This window comes from Myxocyprinus asiaticus, chromosome 12, assembly GCF_019703515.2.
Source record: "Myxocyprinus asiaticus isolate MX2 ecotype Aquarium Trade chromosome 12, UBuf_Myxa_2, whole genome shotgun sequence".
Lineage (NCBI taxonomy): Eukaryota > Metazoa > Chordata > Actinopteri > Cypriniformes > Catostomidae > Myxocyprinus > Myxocyprinus asiaticus.
In genome coordinates, this window is record NC_059355.1 from 26,344,875 (window position 1) to 26,360,813 (window position 15,939).

Consider the following 15,939-nt stretch of genomic DNA (forward strand, 5'->3'; position numbering starts at 1 on the left):
TCTTGTTTTACATGCTTATTCCACATAAAGAAGAATGTGTTGCTGTTCTATATAAACCGTTGCAAGCTCAATCTCAAAACTCAACCACCCTTATCCAACCTATAATTGTCTCACTCATTGAGAAAGACACACCCTGGCACAAACATACTTGTTTTCTCATAGACACTCATGTTCACTCTCTTTTAGCCCAGAACTGCATAGATGATGTTTTCAATATTTATACACACTCAAACAAACATCTGTGCACATTTGCACACAGAAAGCAGATCAGATGTAAACTGGCTACAACCACTGCAGAAATACGCCACTATTTCACGCAAAGCAGAAAACAGATGGAGAAGGATGAAGAGCTAGCAGCCTGCCCTCAGTGTTGCACAACTCAGAAAAAGACATGCCGACTATAGGAGAAAAGAGTGCTTTATTAGTTCTATCCTTTTCCCCAAATAATTCAGAACTGTCTTGATTTGAAAATAAAAACAAATATTATTTTATGCCATCAAAACTTTTTTCATGGTAGTAATACAAACTGTTAAACTGCTATCTTATATACTCAAACTATAGTGTTCAAACTATTTTTAACATCATGCATTTTTTATTACATGTTCGTATAACATATTTGTGCAACTTATTCATGACAAACAAAAAACATATTCTTAATATTTTTTGTTGTTTTTGGTTGATTATTGTACTTTTCAAAAGTAGTTAAATGATGTAAATTCGAGCTAAATATGAGAACAGAGCAATTCATGCCAGCTTATACAGAGCAAAAGAATTACAAAAAACATATGTGCAAAAAAGAAGAAGAAAAAAAATAGGCAAAGTTCTCAGGGTGCGGCATATATTTTCAATTTGTGGAATTGTAAGTGCTCTTGTGGTTGTGTGTTTGCTCATTTTGCATAGACATGTAAATAAGCATATTAACTGATAAAAGTAGTCTAGAAGTTCTCAAATTAACAATCAAATTCGGTCATTCAGCACAAGATGTACCTCCACTGCTGATCCCTGCAAGGCATGGAAAAACAGGCTGGTCACTACCCACCAAGGGAATACCGTTTTGATGCATTTACAGCCATTGAAACAATTCCTGTAAAATTACATCAAATTCTAATAAAATGTATGTTATTGGCATACAAATACATCAGGGGCAGAACCTTCCAAGGAAGATGAAGTGTTTATACAGACCGCACTTCACCACTGAATGTAGTTTGAGCTCCCCTGATGAAGTAGCCATAAGTGGGGATCACCATATCCCCCTCTTTCCTGTGGTACTCCGGGACATGAGATGTCTTCCTGTGCATTAATCATGAAAATCCAATTAAAGACAAAGGTTATCAATTATTTGAAGAGCATCCTCATAAAACAAAGGCTAAAGAAAATATCCTCTTTAAATCTAATAACCAGAAGACACCCAGAGCAATCAATAATGTGTACATGTGTACAAAATGTCATCATTTTCTCACCCTCCTGTTGTTTCAAATGCATGACTTCCTTTCTTCTGTGGATCAGGATGAATTTTAGACTCAGCACCATTCACTTTCATGTATGGAATAAGATGCAATGAAAGTGTATGGTGACTGAGACTAGCATGCTGGTTAAGATATTCTTTTGAATTTCATGGAAGAAAGAAAGCCATACTGTTTTGGAACAACATGAGGAGGATAAATAGAGACAGAATTTTCATTTTTAGGGTGAACAAACCCTTTAAATAATACTAGATCCTCGGGATGTGTATGGCTGTTGTTTAGTAACTTTGTGAATTTATTAGATCATCATGTTGTTTCTCCGGGACTTCTTAAATAGCTGGTCAATGCTGATGGACTCACCAGCAGGAATACGATCTTCTGCGACCGTATCGACAGCAGTTGAACTGTCATTACCGATCCAGAACTGCATCGATGTACTGACTTTGCACGCCAGCAACCAGCCCATTATTAGTGCAAACTGAGGACCTGTAGACAGTACAAATATGGCTTTCATATGGAGAAAATAGGCTGAACACTAAACATTTGGTATTTGTTCAAAACGTGGCTTTGGAATAATTTGTGTATTCAGAATAGTAAGAGGAACAGTCTTAAAACTGACATGTGCTTGTGTGATGTGTTTGTCTCAGCTACTGACCTTGTATTGTGTGCATCTTCCTGTTTATATGAAAGGCCTGACTAAAACAGTGAGAGGAACATGTGCCTGACAATCTTTTTCTTTATTTAATTTTTCTGGAACACTACATTTGTTCTGTTCATTTTGTCTAAATATATTGGCTCAATTTTGCCATTACACTCAACAGGCTCTTGGATGTGGCAATATTTTCTGTGTTCATACACTGCAACAAGTCTTAATCAGTATTATTGTCTAGTTTTCCAGCAAAAAAAAAAAAAAATGTCTAAACAACATTACTCAATTCTGTTTGATGGAAATTCGTCATGAAACTGAAATGCGTATAGGCTGAAATATTTTAATTCAAGTCTCAGAAATCCTTGACAATATTGCTATCAATAGCAATTTTGATTCTTTAGTAAATTTTAAGCTAAATCTTGTTTTAAGGATGTTTAAATATTTTTACAAGGTAAAAATACTGGTTAAAAACTGTTTTTAACAGTGTACTAAAGAGTATCCATACATTAAGATAAATTTTAGCCATTTACATATCCTTCATGCATCACCCATAATTGATTTCAACACATTTAATCATTGTAATCAAACTTTAGCGAGACAAACTCCATGAATAGCAGAATTTTCATTTTTATAAAAAGTTTTAATTTATTTTTTTAATCTGGCATGACTAGTGTATTTAAGTTATATATATATATGTATATATATATATATATATATATATATATATATATACATTATTGCAAACAATTCTAAATAGATTGTTTTTTATTTAGAAGACAGCAAAGTGGGTTTCTGTCATTAAATACTTCACATAGGTTGATACATAATGTGTACGCTATTTAAAGATTACTCAGTTCAATTTAATGAACATTTTTAAACAATTCAAATGTGTAATTCTTAAAAATAGACTGAAATATTTGTCTGAGTGTATATAGTTATAGAGTCAGCAAAATGTCACCCCTGACGTGTTGGCGAGACTGGTAGTTTTTACGTTTTAAATACAGGTTTGTTTAGAATTGTTGCTTGTTTATGGCGCATATGAACTGTTGTCATCACAACAGAGACACGATCCTCAGAAGATCCCCCAGCTGTGCCAGACTTTTGTCATAGCAACACTAACGCCAGGGACAACAATTCTCACCAACTGGAAGTAGGACAGGGCCAACTCCCAATGGAATGTCATCTACATTGTAGTGCATATCAAGTGACTGCTCATGGAATGTGAAGAGGGAGAGAGGAAGAAAGGAAGATCCTCTTCAAAGATTTCTAAGGTGGAGCATATAGACTATTCACACTAAGCAATCATGTAAACAATTCATTCTCCAGTCATGGCTCAACTCGCTGTCTAAAGGATACATCTGTTTACAGAGATATGAGATACACACTCTATATGTCAGTGAAAACACTTCAGTCTAAAAATTGTGGTTGCCTTTCAATTCTTGTAACACTTAAGTGTGCCACCGTTTTTTCTTTCAACAAAATTCTGAATGCACATGGAATAATTATGCATCCGCACACTAGAACTGCACACATAGAACTGAGTGAATATCTGACTTTTGTCTAAAGTCATGGTCCAGATATGGCTTTTTGATGTTCAGTTCTTTTTCCATTAACAATTTTACAAGGAGGCTCCTTGTAGAGCACAGTTAATGTTTCATGTAAAGGAAAAAAAAAAAAAAGAAAGAAAAAAGCACATAATAATGGATAGCATATATTGCATAGCCTCTGTGCTAGCTAAATATTTTTTTTGTACTAACACTTGAGTTAAGACAGCATGATATGATGTTTAATTGTACAGTTGAATTCAGAAGTTTAAATACACTTAGATTGAAGTCATTAAAACTCATTTTTTAACCACTCCACAAATTTAATATTTGCAAACAATAGTTTTGGCAAGTCGTTTAGGACATCTACTTTGTGCATGACACAAATAATTTTTCCAGCAGTTGTTTACAGACAGATTGTTTCACTTTTAATTGACTATATCACAATTCCAGTGGGTCAGAAGTTTACATACACTAAGTTAACTGTGCCTTTAATTAGCTTGAAAAATTCCAGAAAACTATGTCATGCCTTTAGAAAATTAGCCAATTAGCTTCTGTTAGGAGGTGTACTGAACTGGAGGTGTACCTGTGGATGTATTTTAAGGCCTACCTTCAAACTCCATGCCTCTTTGCTTGACATCATGGGAAAATCAAAAGAAATCAGCCTCAAGATTTCTAATTATGAAAATCCAAGACCTCAGAAAAAAACAAATGTGGACCTCTACAAGTCTGATTCATCCTTGGGAACAATTTCCAAACACCTGACGGTACCACGTTCATCTGTACAAACAATAGTACGCAAATATAAACACCATGGGATCACGCAGCCATCATAACGCTCAGGAAGGAGATGCATTCTGTCTCCTAGAGATGAATGTAATTTGGTGCACATCAATCCCAGAACAACAGCAAAGGACCTTGTGAAGATGCTGGAGGAAACAGATAGACAAGTATCTATATCCATAGTAAAAACAAGTCCTATATCGACATAACCTGAAAAGTGGCTCAGCAAGGAAGAAGCCACCTGCTCCAAAACCGCCATAAAAATCCAGACTACAGTTTGCAAGTGCACATGGGGACAAAGATCTTTCTTTTCAGAGAAATGTCCTCTTTGGAGGAAAAAGGGTGAGGCTTGGAAGCTGAAGAACACCATCCCAACCGTGAAGCATGCGGGTAGCAGCATCATGTTGTGTGCTTTGCTGCAGGAGGGACTGGTGCACTTCACAAAATAGATGGCATCATGAGGAAGGGAAATTATGTGGATATATTGAAACAAATTCTCAAGACATCAGCCAGGAAGTTAAAGCTTGGCCACAAATGGGTCTTCCAAATGGACAATGACCCCAAGCATACCTTCAAAGTTGTGGGGACAACAAAGTCAAGGTATTGGAGTGGCAATCACAAAGCCCTGACCTCAGTCTGATACAACATTTGTGGGCAGAACTGAAAAAGCATATGCGAGCAAGGAGGCCTACAAACCTGACTCAGTTACACCAGTTCCATCTGGAGAAATGGGCCAAAATCCAACTATATATCCACAGCACACCGTAAGACTGATATAGTACCCCTTCACAAAGCACTGACACTCAATAGCAGACAGTAGGGAGCTGAGGTCTCCCCCTCCTCTAAGGAAATCTCCCATAGTGGGCAGTAGATCAGGGAAAACTATGCTGAGTCCAATTAATCCAGTGGAAAATCTCTCACAGTTTTGTTGGAGTAGGGGAGAGAGCTTGATGGAACAATGAATGGGCCTTGGCACCATTGCTTATGCCCTCAGGGACTGTTTTCAGCAACCAGACTTTTCCTGTTCTACCAAGCTGGTGAATTGGTCAAAAAAGGTCACTTTCATCAGGAGAGTCACAAAGAAGTGATCTTACGGGTTTTGCATGAAGAAATGTCTTTCTGGACCTGACATGAAGAGTGTGACATAAACATACTGGCCAAAAACACAGGAAAGAACTGTGACATTTCACATAAATTTGGAAGTTTTTAGAAGTCCATTTAATTTGTATAGCACTTTTAAAAGGAGCTTTACAGAAATTAGTGCCTCATCACCCCCAGTGGGTAAGCCAAAGGCGATAGTGGCAAGGAAAAAACAGTCAGTATGATGTTTCAACTAATGCACTTGAGCTTTTGCTTATTTTTCACTGGTTTTTACTCTCTGTTTACACTTTATTTCACCAAGAGAACAGCTAAAGGAGTAGTTCACTTAAAATTAATAAGCTTATCTCATAGTGCTCATGAAAGCACAAGATTTTGACTGAAAAATGACTTACATTTTGACTTAAAAATTGCTTCTCACCAAATTCTATTGGATGCCTTCAGAAGACTTGGAATGTGACGCACAAGCTGCATTCCTTTTATGACACATTTGGGTCCTTTTTTAAGCTTTGAAGTAAGGCACTAATCATGCCCATGTATTGAAAAGACAGACTGCAATATTCATTAAAACATCTCCTTATTTAAGTTCTTCAGAACAAAGAAAATATGAGTATGGAACAACATTTGTGAGGCAAAATTGTGCATTCCGATGGCAAAGTTGTCGTGGGGGCTCGTGGGCGTTCATGGACTTTTTGAGTTTAGAGGGACCGTCGATGGTTGGCGCGGTTGTGCGTGGGGTTAATGCGCACATTTTTCTTTTTTCTGTTTGTTTTGTTCGGGGGGAAGTTCGGGGTTTGATTGTTTCACTAATGGGGAATGTGGTCTGTATTATTTTATTTTTGACACACAATTTATTTTTTCTACTATATCAAAATGTCAGTTGTTAAAATGAGTGGATTGTCTCTCTCCACATGGAATGTGAATGGGCTTGATGATCAGGGGTTTTTTTTAGATCTTGAAGGGATGTTGCAAGCCGCTGGCACCCCTCATGATATAATATTGGGAGGAGACTTTAATCTATTGATGGACTCAGTCCTTGATCATAGTGAAGCAAAAGTGTGTAAGCCCCCAGAGCAACAATGACGCTTCACAGGATGTGTAAATATCTTGGTCTTACAGATATTTGGAGACTTTTGAACCCATCTGGTAGGGACTATACAATTTTTTCATCAGTCCATAAGATTTATTCTAGAATGGATTTTTTTTTATATCTAAGTCCCTCATTTCATCTGTTGTTGATTGCTCAATTGGAAACATCTTAGTCTCAGATCATGCCCCGGTGAGTTTAGAGGTGTTGCCACATATAGAGAAAAAGAAATCATATAGTTGGCGCTTTAATGTATCCCTTTTGCAAAAATCCTGATTTCCAACAAATGTTAAAGACTGAAATCAATGTTTATATGGAGACCAACTGGTCCTCAGTATCCTCTGTGGGCGTGGCTTGGGAGGCACTTAAGGCGGTTCTTAGGGGTCGGATCATATAGTATGCCTCATTCATCAAAAAATCCAAAGCACGAGAATTCGTGGAGTTGGAAGGAAATATTAAAAGTGCAGAGGCAGAGCTGAAGCGCCGTTTGTCGTCTGATGGCCTCAGAGAATTGACCCGATTGAAATATAGATATAATACTATTTTGTCGCAGAAAGTGGAGTTTTGGTTATTTAGGGCAAGACGGTCATACTTTGAGTCAGGGAACAAAGCAGGAAAACTTTTGGCTAGATATTTAAAGCAGAGAGAGTCTTTTTCTACCATTCGTTCAGTGAAATCTGCTGGTGGTGAAATATTTACCTCGGCCATTGATATTAATAATGCTTTTAAAGTATTCTACTTTGATCTCTATAGTTCCATGTCTTCATCTGCTGATGAAGATATTAGAAACTTTGTGGAACTATTAGAACTCCCTAAATTGACGACTGAGCAAAAAAAAATTATCTTGATTCTGATATAGACTTGGAGGAGCTTGATGAGGTAATTAAGGCCCTGCCTACAGGCAAGGGTCCGGGGCCTGACGGCTTTGCTGCTGCATTTTTCAAAGCTTATGCTACAGAACTGGCTCCACTTTTGTTAGAAGTTTATACAGAATCATTAAAGAATGGAAAGCTCCCGCCAACCATGACACAAGCCCGGATCAGCCTGATTCTTAAAAAGGACAAAGATCCAAGCGAGTGTAAAAGTTACAGTCCAACTTCCCTGATCCAGTTAGATGTAAAAATGTTGTCAAAAATTCTGGCTAACCAATTAAGTAAAGTTATGACATCACTTATACATATAGATCAGGTGGGGTTTATTCGGGGCCTAACTCTTCTGATAACATTAGTCGTTTCATCAATATCATGTGGTCAGTAGCGAATGATCAATCTCCGGTCGCTGCCATCTCACTTGATGGTAGAATGGGATTATCTTTTTAAGATTTTGGAAATTTATGGGTTTGGGAGTACTTTTATTGGTTGGATTAAGTTACTTTATAGACACCCTGTAGCAGCGGTACTAACAAATGGACTAATTTCAGATTATTTTACTCTGAATAGGGGCACCCGGCAGGGTTGCCCTCTTTCCCCATTATTGTTCTGTCTTGCCATGGAACCATTAGCAGCCGAGATAAGAAAGGAGGATGATTTTCCAGGGGTGATTGCGGGAGGTGTGGCGCATAAGCTTCTGCTTTACGCAGATGATATTTTATTATTCATCCGACCCCACTAGATCTATGCCTTGCCTCAACAGAATTATTCATTCCTTTTCCAAGTTCTCAAGATACAAAGTCAATTGGTCTAAATCCAAAGCTTTGGCTTTGACAGCGTACTGTCCAGTAATGGCCTTCTAGCCGGGCCCTTCCAGTGGCCCAAACAGGGCATTAAGTATTTGGGAATTTTATTCCCAGCAAATTTGTCTGATTTAGTCAGAGTTAATTTTGATCCCTTAATAAAAAGGTTTTCGAATGATGTGGACAGGTGGGCTTCATTACACTTATCGATGATTGGGAAGGTTAATGTAATTAAAATGAATTGTATTCCAAAATTTAACTACCTGTTACAATTTCTCCCTATAGATGTCCCCCTCTCTTATTTCAGGCAATTTGATAGCATAGCGAAGTCCTTCATTTGGAATGGTAAGCGTGCCAGGTTAAATTTTAATAAGTTACATCGGCCGATGGACAAAGGTGGGCTAGGCCTATGCAAGATTTTGTTTTATTATTATGCATTCAGTCTCAGACATTTGGCTCATTGGTCGCTTCCACCTGAAAAAACAAGAATTTCTTGCCCCTATTTTGCCATTGCAAAGCCTTTCCATCAAACTAACCAGAGAAGTTAAATTACACCCCGTTATTTCACATTTGCACTCAGTATGGACAAAAGTGTCCAGAGTGTTTAATTCAGAAATTTATCTAAATGTTGCCTCGAATCTATGGCTAAACCCCAAACTATGCATTAATAAGTCCCCTTTTTGTTGGTTTGAGTGGATTGCGAGGGGGTTAATACACTCTGTGATCTTTATGAGAGTGGTGTGATGAGATCCTTTGAAAATTTGGTTCAATATTTTGGGATCCCCAGATCTCCATTTTTGAGGTATCTTCAGCTATGACACTTGCTCTGTACTATTTTTGGGAATAGCATACACCCCCCTAGAGTGGCAGATACTCTGGGAGAGGTGATTTCTGCTTTTGGAAAAGGCCATGAGGCATCAGTGTTTTACTCCTTATTAATTCAGAGTCTGGGGGATGGAGTCTCAACCACTCTCAAAAGATTATGGGAGAGAGATTTAGACTTGGAATTGGAGGAGGGAGAATGGGCTAGGATTTTAAAAAACATAAAAACTGCATCTAAAGATGCAAGGGTGCACCTTATACAATTCAAGATTTTACATCGGTTCTATTGGACCCCCTCTAAATTGTATAGGCTTGGTCTTAAAGGCACACCCACCTGCTGGAGTTGCCAATCAGAGTATGGAGATTTAACCCATGTCTTTTGGGGGGGTGTTGAAATTCAAAGGTTTTGGTTAAAGGTGCATAGTCCGGTATGCGAGGTGTTAGGTATTCAGGTATTATTCTGCCCCAGACTCTGTATCTTGGGTGATGGGGCGGTCATTGACATTGTAAGTAGACACATAAAGAACTGGGTCTTAACCAGTGTTATGATCGCCAGGCAGATCATTTTGAGGGGCTGGAGGTTGGCTGGAGCACCCATCTTTTCAGGAGTGGTGCTCGGAGATGGGAAGGGTGGCAGCCTTTGAGGAAGTTACATTCAGAGGAACGGGGAGGTATAAAGAGTTCGTGGAGAAATGGGGCGGGTATTTGTCATTTGTGGATGTGTAATTATTGTTGTTGTGTTTTTGTTTTTTATTATTATTTTTTTTAATGTTTTTTTTTGTTTTTGTTTTTTTTTGTGTGTGTGCATGTGTGTCTTTGTCATTTAAGGCCACTGTTATGTTGCTGGGGTTATGGTGGGATTGGGAGGGGGAGGAGTAATAGTTGGGGTTAAGTTTGATTCTATGTATATATGTTTTGTTCTATAAGGTAAATTTATGTGAATCAATAAAAATTCTTAATCAGAAAATCCTGAATGTATTCGAATCAACAAAGCTTATACTGTTCAGTGCTGTTAACACTAGTCTCATAAGCCTTTAATTTGTCTGTTTCCCTCCAAGAAGTTAGTCACTGTTTCTCTGTGTAAACCCAGGAAAAATGAGATAATAGTGCATGCATTTTGTTGACTTGATTTAGTTGTAATCCAAAGTCAGAACAAAATGTGCTATGAGGGACAGTGATGTAATTGTTATGTTGTGTTCTTATTCACTAAAAAGCTTTTTGAGAGATATATTATGAATGTGACAGCACACTGAATCTTCATAAATGTGAAGTCCTGTTTACACAACAAGAAAATGAAAATGAGTGTTTATCATCACACTGAATGTTAATAATGGCTGTGTTCTTTACAATAAACCATTTAGTATCATTTCATCACTGCTAAAGTCATGATGAGTGGCAGATGGCTGACAGAGGCTTCACATCTAGCAAGTTAAATGACACATCAGCATTCACAAAATCAAACTCACATCCTTGGGCTGCCTATTGTCTGAGTGTTTTTGCGTGTGTGCTGGGTAGTATTCATCCTTTATATACCATATGAACATCAAATACGTTCCTGTCACAGAAGTTCTATACTGCAAAACTATATATATATATATATATATATATATATATATATATATATATATATACACACACACATACTGTATATACACTGATCAGCCACAACATTAAAACCACTGGCAGGTGACGTGAATAAAATGTATTATCTCGTTACAATGGCACCTGTCAAGGGGTGGGATATATTAGGCAGCAAGTGAACAGTCAGTTCTTGAATTTCATGTGTTGGAAGCAGGAAAAATGGGCAAGCATAAGGATCCGAGTGACTTTGACAAGGGCCAGATTGTGATGGCTAGACGAGTGGGTCAGAGCATCTTCAAAACGGCAGGTCTTGTGGGGTGTTTCCGGTATGCAGTGTTTAGTACCTACCAAAAGTGGTCCAAGGAAGGACAACTGGTGAACCGGTGACAGGGTAATGGGTGCCCAAGGCTCACTGATGTGCGTGGGGAGCGAAGGCTAGCCTGTCTGGTCCGATCCCACAGAAGAGCTACTGTAGCACAAATTGCTGAAAAACGTAATGCTGGCCATGATAGAAAGGTGTCAGAACACACAGTGCATCACAGCTTGCTGCGTATGGGGCTGCGTAGCCGCAGACTGGTCAGAATGCCCATGCTGACCCCTGTCCACCGCCGAAAGTGCCTACAATGGGCACGTGAGTGTCAGAACTAGACCATGGAGCAATGGAAGAAGGTGGCCTGGTCTGATGAATCACGTTTTCTTTTAGATCATGTGGATGGCTGGGTGCGTGTGTGTCGTTTACCTGGGGAAGAGATGGCAGCAGTGTGTTGCTCTGGACAATGTTCTGCTGGGACACCTTGGGTCCTGGCACTCATGTTACTTTGACATGTACCACCTACCTAAAAATTGTTGCAGACCATGTACACCCCTTCATGGCAATGGTATTCCCTGATGGCAGTGGACTCTTTCAGCAGGATAATGTGCCCTGCCACACTGCAAAAAAAAAATAATGTGCCCTGCCACATTGAGTTCAAGGTGTTGACTTGGCCTCTGAATTCCCCAGATCTCAATCCGATTGAGCATCTATGGGATGTGCTGAACCAACAAATCCGATCCATGTAGGCCCCACCTCACAACTTACAGGACTTAAAGGATCCAGACACCACAGGACACCTTCAGAGGTCTTGTGGAGCCCATGTCTCGACAGGTCAGAGCTGATATGTATATATACACATGCTGTACATACATATATAAATATACATATATACAACATTTAGTTCTGGTCCTCAAATCTGTTTGGATGAGAGACGTTCCATGAGTACTGATGTCTCACACCATCAGCACTCGGATGCTTCACTGCGTGTATCATTCCGCTTGTGTTCGTGCCATTCTAAACTAAAGTATAAGAGCAGTGCAGATGTGTTAAGAGTTCTGTCTCTTTCAGAGTATGTGAGTGGAGTGGAGCGGCAACAATTTCCCCTCCGCGCTCAAAGCATTCTTTAATCACTCTGCTCCAGCTCCACTCCGGGCTGTCCATTTCCCGCTCCTCGCTCGCTCCGCACTCCTGGATTAGAGAAACCCCGCTCCGTGTTCGCTCCATGGCTAAATTAGCGCCTAACTACCTCTCCACTGTAAAGTTATTTCAGTATGCTTTTTAATATCACAACCTTCCATGCAGAAGGTGTATTAAATGAAAAATAAATACACAATACTAGAAGCTACAACACTAACATTAGCCCAAGACTAAATTAAATAATTTTTATAGCTTACTTTTGAAACATATCGGCAGCATTCTCTGGGTTTGATCAATTAAATAAATTGCTAGATGGAAAAAAAAAAAAAAAAAAACATTAAATTAAAAATATAAATTACCAATTTTTTTTTTTTTTTTATAAATTACCAGAACAAAAACAAAACATTAAATTAAATCAAATTTAAACTATAAAATAAATATTAGGCCTATGTATTATTGCCTAATTATTTTCTAATAAATTATTTTCTATTATTGCACTTCTTTTAATTAACCTTGCCCTATAATTCTGTGAACGAAAACAAATACATTCTCAGAATGTTCTACACTTTTTTTTTAATCAAAACTAGATAAGACTGTCAAAACTCTAAGTCTAATGCAGAGTTCACTTTCAAAAATACTAGCGTTTAAATTTTTTAAGATTTTAAATCTTCCTCTATTTGCATTTGTTTAGCTTCTTCATCTGCAAATGTATAACACATAAATTAGCCTACAGCACTAAAACAAATTTAGATGGCAATCGATTAAAGTCAAACTACACAATATTAACATGTTGATTAGTTCAGTTGATGTTTTACATCGTTAAAAGTTCAGTTCTATTTAATGCGGGACATAATAGCCTACAGTTAAGATTGAGATGCATTAGATTAGAATGTTGATATGAAATATTTAATAGGGAATATATGTATTACTGACCTTTAGATTTTCTCTCCACATGTGAACGGATTATCATCTTGTTTTTTGGACACATCTTTTAGGATTTCACAACAAACCTTTGATCTTGGCAATCACCTCCCCACTCGTGTTCTCCTTCGCTATCCCATCATTAATTTTCACTATATGCCAGTTGACGTAAGAATAAAGAGAGGTGACACAAGCATGTAGTTAAGTCAAGCTTTAATAAGTCAAGCTGCAATAATAGGGAGCGTAAAAACAGAAATCGAAAGTAACCTTCGCGCTGGAGGTCGAACATTACCAAGCGCCACTAGATTTTAAATTAGTATTTTTTTGTTATCACATTCTTTCTGGTCATATCAGAAATTCCATCTTTCCTTCATGCCAATAGTGTTTAACACAGCTTAACACATGGTGAATTATTGTATTAAGGTCTGTTAACAGGTGTTTTGCCCGTGATGGAGCATTAGTGGAGCGCTCTTGGAGCGAGAGAAAACAATGACACTCTGATTTTTTAAAAACCCGCTCCTCGCTCCAGGCAAAATCATGCCGCTCCACTCCTCGCTCCGCTCACATACTCTAGTCTCTTTACATTTTATTTTGTGACATTACATATTTTAGCCAGCAGGTGGCAGCAAAAGACAATTTTTGTGTGTAATATGAGCTAGTTGGTGACTTGAAGTCAGTGTCAGTCAGTGTTTATATTCAACAGCACTCCATGATCGCTCCTATTAATACTACACTACTAAAGCTAGGAAGTAGCTTTAAATGGCTTTAAACTAACAACTTCAGCATTAAGGTTCATCACAGCTGAGAGACACAATAGACTGATTAATTACATAAACTCAAGGCGCTTACCTCTTACCGGAGAGAAAATACTGTTCAAAATGGCGGAGGAAATTGCGGTTTCCATAGTGAATGATTCTTGCACACCGGCTACCACGAAATAGGGAGCAATACCCCCGCTTGGACGGCTATTTTTTCACTGAGAAAATAGGATGAATTTCACCAAAATGACATTATCTTCAGAAAGCTGACTAACAGACTACAGCATCATCATTAGGTGACCGCACACGCTCCATCTCTCTCTCTCTCTCTCTCTCTCTCTCTCTCTCACACACACACACACATCCTTGTTTCTTCTATAACGTGTTAGAAACAGCCCAAGCCTTGATACTAGTAGTTCTAAAGTTATGTTTTTGAGAGGCTTGGGCACATCATTTGTTTTGAACCAGCAACGGCAGATTCTGATCCATGGCGTAAGAAAGTAGTTCCATGCACAAATGTGTTTTTTATGACCGTAGTCAGTTTTTCCTAATTTTCCTAAATCAGCACTACTGTGATTGCCTATGGCACTCAGCCTGCGGCCGAATCACAGCAGTGCTAATGTAGGGCCATATCGCACTCTTGCTCATTTGATATTGCTTAAATATATATATATATTAACTTAGGAAGTGTTCATAAATAAATATTTGGTGGAATAACCCTGATTTTCAATCACAGCTTTCATGCGTCTTGGCATGCTCTCCACCAGTCTTTCACATTTCTTTTGGGTGACTTTTGCCACTACTGGTGCAAAAATTCAAGCAGCTCGGTTTTGTTTGATGGCTTGTGGCCATCCATCTTCCTCTTGATCACGTTCCAGAGGTTTTCAATGGGGTTCAGGTCTGGAGATTGGGCTGGCCATGACAGGGTCTTGATCCGGTGGTCCTCCATCCACACCTTGATTGACCTGGCTGTGTGGCATGGAGCATTGTCCTGCTGGAAAAAACAATCCTCAGAGTTGGGGAACATTGTCAGAGCAGAAGGAAGCAAGTTTTCTTCCATTATAACCTTAAATGTGGCTGGATTCATGCGTCCTTCAAAAAGACAAATCTGCCCAATTCCAGCCTTGCTGAAGCACCCCCAGATCATCACCAATCCTCCACCAAATTTCACAGTGCGTGCGAGACACTGTGGCTTGAAGGCCTCTCCAGGTCTCCGTCAAACCATTAGACAACCAGATGGAGGATCGGTGATGATCTTGGGGTGCTTCAGCAAGTTTTATTGAAGACAAAATTATGATTTATTATGACTGAATCAACCTGACTACATTAGGTTGCAAAAAGCAATACTCATTTTTATGGATCAGATCTGGTAGAAATGGCTCGTTAAATTAAGAATTACAGATTACCACTTTAAACAGTGTAGTCGGTTAAGCTACAGTAAATATCATCACACAAAACACTCACAAACATGCATAAACCTACATGTACTGTATGACTTGTGTACATCAGCACACTGGCACCCACATGCATACAGACATACCATTCCATCCCAGCTCTGTTGATATCATCCCACCAGCATTCACTGGGCTCTCCCCAGCCAAAGGGAATCTTCTGGCACTCAAAGTTCCACAGACAATCAGACCCTTCCTTCTCACTAAAGTAACTCCTGATAGCCACCAAGACCTCACCATGGGGACACTGGAAGTTGAAGCCCTGGTGCCACATATTCACCCAATCTTCACCTGTATCATGCACATAGCCCGGCTGAGCATTGTTTCTGGAGAAAAGCATCAACATGAACAAAGCCAGAAGAACATGTACCGAGTTCATCCTGAATCTCTGTGAAACCTCACAGTGCTTCCTCTGTCTTAAAGCCTCTCTGAGATGTTCTGTGTCTGGATTCAGGGGTGATAATTCGCAACACAAGCAATCATTTATGGTCAGGGAATGAATTTTTTTTGTATTGTTAAGGAGGATGTATCCAACCTCCTCCCAGACTGGAGACCCTGAAATTAATGTCTTAAAGAGGAATTTCTCTTTATTTTAAATTTATCATTAACAGTTTGATGGATGTAAGGGGGTTCAGTGGAAAGGAGGATGCGAGAACCGGC

General features: G+C 38.8%; 1 pseudogene; it reads right to left on the reverse strand.

Annotated features, from left to right (window-relative positions):
• Positions 1-419: 419 nt before the first annotated feature.
• On the reverse strand, positions 420-15,658 carry LOC127449192 (dermatopontin-like; annotated as a pseudogene).
• Between the last annotated feature and the right edge of the window lie 281 nt (positions 15,659-15,939).